The sequence below is a fragment of the Rosa rugosa genome, chromosome 5 (assembly GCF_958449725.1).
Source record: "Rosa rugosa chromosome 5, drRosRugo1.1, whole genome shotgun sequence".
Classification (NCBI taxonomy): domain Eukaryota; kingdom Viridiplantae; phylum Streptophyta; class Magnoliopsida; order Rosales; family Rosaceae; genus Rosa; species Rosa rugosa.
This window is the reverse complement of record NC_084824.1, coordinates 23,516,666-23,520,968: the sequence shown is the minus strand read 5'-3', so window position 1 is coordinate 23,520,968 and position 4,303 is coordinate 23,516,666. Positions and strand designations below refer to the sequence as shown.

The following is a 4,303-nucleotide window of genomic DNA, read 5'->3' as shown; positions in this document are numbered from 1 at the left end:
ATTGGCGGAGGTGGGCTTGGATTGGAGATCATTGTCAGTGGAGGTGGGCTGAAATATGGAGTTATCCATGGACGTGGGTTGGAAAGGGGTTGAGATTGGAGACGGTGGAGGTGGGCCGGAGAAGGGTTGAGAATGCATCTCCATCTCCGCCTTCTCATTCTACTTGCCTCCCCCAAACACAATTCTGAATGTTCTTAACAATCATCGTGCCGAAATCATCGCTGCTCTCTTTCTCGTTGTCAAACTAATTGAGCAACGCTCGAGGCCGCCGAAGTCCTTAGGGAGGAGTTTGAGGAGCGGAGGGAGGAATAGTTGTCATGGTCCTCTTCGTCTTGAGCACTGGTCTTGTAAATAAATGTGGCTTATGGATCGGGTTCTTGGTCTGCCTAGCTCTAGGGATTATCGTGTTGCTATTGTTTCTGGTCTTGATCACTAATATTCATTGAATATTAGTGAACAGTATCTTGAGGTTTGCCTTTTAGTAATGAACAGTATTTTCTCCTCACCCAAAATTCCTTTGAGGGGTTTATTCTGCACCCATATTTGCCTTGAGGGGTTTCTCCTCACATAGATTCGTTTTTAAGGAATTACTTCTCGTCCAAATTCCCCTTGAGGGAATTTCTCCTCACCCAAATTCTCTTTAAGGAGATTACTCCTCACCCATATTTTCCTTGAGGGATTTCTCCTCTCATAGATTTGTGCTTAAGGAATTACTCACTATGCCAAAAACTGCATCACACTACACTTTTTAGACAACGAAAAAAAAATTTCCGTTGTGTGATCACTGAAACTGCTTCACACAACAGGTTTAATGAGATTGGCGTTGTATAAGGAGGTCGTACATCAATTTTTTTGGGTCCAAGATTATTGTACAACAGTTTTAAGGATTTGTCTGTTGTCTGAATGTAAAAAAAAACTCCCCCTCACCTTGCTCAAATTTGGGTCGAGATTTTGACTCACCTTACACAACAGTATTGTTGTATATGTTGTATGAGAGTAAGTTGCAAAATAACATACAACGCATTTTTTTGTTTCCGTTGTGCAAGTTTGGAAGAAAATCACATGTACCCCAAAATGTGAGTGAGTAGCCCCAAAAAGGCCAATATTTGAGTGAAATGCTGGTACACGATTTAAGCTCCTACAACGGAATGGCTTATTTGTGTTGTCTGAATGAGAAATGTATGTCCCTAACGTCAAAACTGCTACTATGATTGCACATAGGCGGGAATTTTCCCTCCTTGCTCCCTTAACTCAAATTTAACATGTACGTGATCAGACAACTTAACTTCATACATGCGTTGTGTGAAAAAGTTATAAAAAAAAAAAAAAAAAAAAATGCCCGCCTTTGGTTAGTGCGTTAGTGACTTTGTCTCCCCACTCGGCTTGTACAAAGTAACTCTGCCTCCAGGCCCCTCTTGTTGTTCGTGTCTATCTCTTAGAAGCCAACCATTTCCTCTCTCATCTCTCCTCACCTGCAAACCAAAAAGGAAGAAACCCAAAGTTTTGATTCTAAGCAACATCACCACGAAGGTAACTCCTCCCTCTTCTCCTTCTCTAGATTTGGTCTCTTCGCCCCATTCTACCATATGTTTTAATTTCCTGATTTTGATTTTAGGGTTCTTTTTGTTTTCCAGATTGGGAAGAGACACTCTTCATTCCTCTCTTTAATTGAACTACTTTTGGTGAGGAAAAGTTAGTTTCCCTTTGTTGATTTTTGATCTTTCATATCAATTTCTCTTTCAGCTTGGGGTTTCGTATGTGGTTTCCGAATGGGGTTTCGATTAGAGTTCCAAAAGGTGGAACGATTCAGATCATCGTCGTCGTCCACCTCCAGCAGCTCTCACTACCTCTCCAAGTGCCTCCTCCGAGGTACCGTCGTTCTCCAGGTCCTCTATGGTCACATCCACTTCCCCAACTCCAACAACATCGTTTTCGGTAAGGTCCTCTCTCTCTCACTCTCACACGCACGCACCCTCCCCCTTCTCTCTCTCTCTGCGCTCTAGGTCAATCTCTCCGCCCCCTACAATTGCTTCAATCATCGAAACCCTAATTCGCTCTCTCTAACTCATTCACGACCCCCTCATACTCCACCATACTCTGAAGCTCGTCTCTGACCTGGCATCGGGACAGCCCACCTCTCCGGCCTCGTCTTCGCCTCCGTTCGCTCCGACTCAGTGAGTGAGCTTCTCAGAGATCGATTCAAACTCTCCACTATCTCTATAGCTGAAGCCGAAGGTATTACCGCGAATTCACTAATTAATTGACTTCGATTTCGTTTATGGCTCGGTCTACAACGGTGGCACTCCAAATCAGACAACAGTTTTCTTCTGTCATCTGATAAATATTTTGGCATAGTGACTTCTAATCTAGATTCGCTTTGTGGGAATTTTGCCTCACTTAAATTGGTCTTGAGAGGTTTCACCTCGAGACATTTTTCTCAAATAGATAGCGCTGCCTGTCTATTAGGTCATTTTCTTACTAGAAACCGTTCATAAAATTTTACACTCCCACATAATCTCCATATTCCATAATACATATATCTCTATGAATAATTGAGTAATATTTTTTTCTTGAGATAATTGAGTAACATTAAGTACTTTTTTTTTCTTTCCTTTTTTTGAATAGAAAAAAATTTATATTTAATCATTAACGATGATTACAATCGTTAATAGGGTATCTTGAACATCCACAGGTGCATCCACCGGCTAAGTGCTTGAGCACTCCGTGCTGAGGAAGACTCAAGTACTTCCATGGTTGTCCGCTGGCGACTCTAGGTATGCGAGAAGGGTTCTCGCTCATTTCTTTTACAGAGAATATTTCGCATATAGCATTATGTATTAGAAATAATAAAGAATGACAATTTAAAATGAGAGATCATTTTTATTTTAGTTTTTCTCTAGTAAGATTTTATATATATTTCTTCATTTTGTCAATATATATCCCAAATAACTAATAGGGAAATTTTATTCGCACATCCCTAATTACTTAATACACACCTTTTACTTAATACACCACCCATTTGATTTCTTATTCTATCATTTTATTAAATACACCACTCAAACTACCTAAATTATCCTCAAATCTCAAAATTCTATATAAAATCACTATATATAAATCAATATTAAAATCATCATGCTAAACTTTATCATAATCACAACATTCTATATATATCATAATGAATTTAAATGCATTTAATTATCAGAATCATCATAATAATTTTAATTTTCTTTCAATTATTATGATGAGATCCTGTACAATCTTAACAATTTTGTTATTCAAAATTGCTGGTAGTCAAAATTGTTGAAAAATAATCAAGAACACATGAAGAGGATCTCAACTAGGTTTATAACTACATTGTTATTATTTTCTGTCCATTAGTTATCATGAAACAACATATACAATCATAAGGATTTTGTAATGCAAAATTGCTAGTAGTCAAGCTTGTAGAAGAAGATTCCAATTAGGGTGGGAATGGGGTTTTTTACAAAAAAAAAAAAAAAAAAAAAAAAAAACTTGTAAGCATGTTTCATACTATCCTTTTGGAAGAAGAGAATTTAGCTTGGGGGAAAATTAAGGTTAATTATTTGATACAGGATATTTTCAGTATTTAAGGTGATAAGCATATTTGTGCATGTATGTATATATATATATATACAGATCCTATCCAGAGCGGAGCTCCGCTTTGAAAATTAACATGTGAAGTTCGAGTTTTGGGTCACTTTTCGGTCGCATATCCACATCTCGACCGTTCAGTTTTTAGGTACTAGTGTATAGATCGTCTCTGCAAATTTTCAGCCAAAATGATGATCGTTAAGGCATTGGTAACTGCCTTAAAGCTAGTACAGTTCAGGTTGACAGATTCAGTCCGTCCGTTGGTTTAAGCGAGTTAGATACCTTAACGATCATCAATTTGGCTGAAAATTTGCAGAGATGATCTATACACTAGTACCTAAAAACTGAACGGTCGAGATGTGGATATGCGACCAAAAAGTGGCCAAAAACTCGAACTTCACACGTTAATTTCAAAGCGGAACTCCGCTCTGGATTGGATATATATATATTCGTTAGGCCTATATGGAATAGGACTGTGAATCTTTTATGAGAGGTACCTTTTGTAATGTCTATATACAAAGACCTTGGTCCCTGCCCTGCAATGAGAAGCACTTTATTAACACTTTGCCCCATTGAGAGAGATTGCCTAAAGAATTGCTCATAGAAGAAGTACCATGATCAACCATGTATGTTGCAGGTTAGTATCAAGTATAATAAACCTTCATCTTAACTAACTGTAATGAATAAACAT

The 4,303-nt window shown here is 38.2% G+C and overlaps 1 long non-coding RNA gene across 1 annotated transcript; it reads left to right on the top strand.

Moving 5' to 3' along the window:
• Nucleotides 1-1,378: 1,378 nt before the first annotated feature.
• On the top strand, nucleotides 1,379-2,231 carry LOC133713073 (uncharacterized). The gene is made up of 3 exons (XR_009847759.1): nucleotides 1,379-1,530; nucleotides 1,635-1,935; nucleotides 2,104-2,231. It is a non-coding gene; the product is annotated as an uncharacterized LOC133713073 (long non-coding RNA).
• The last annotated feature ends 2,072 nt before the right edge of the window (nucleotides 2,232-4,303 follow it).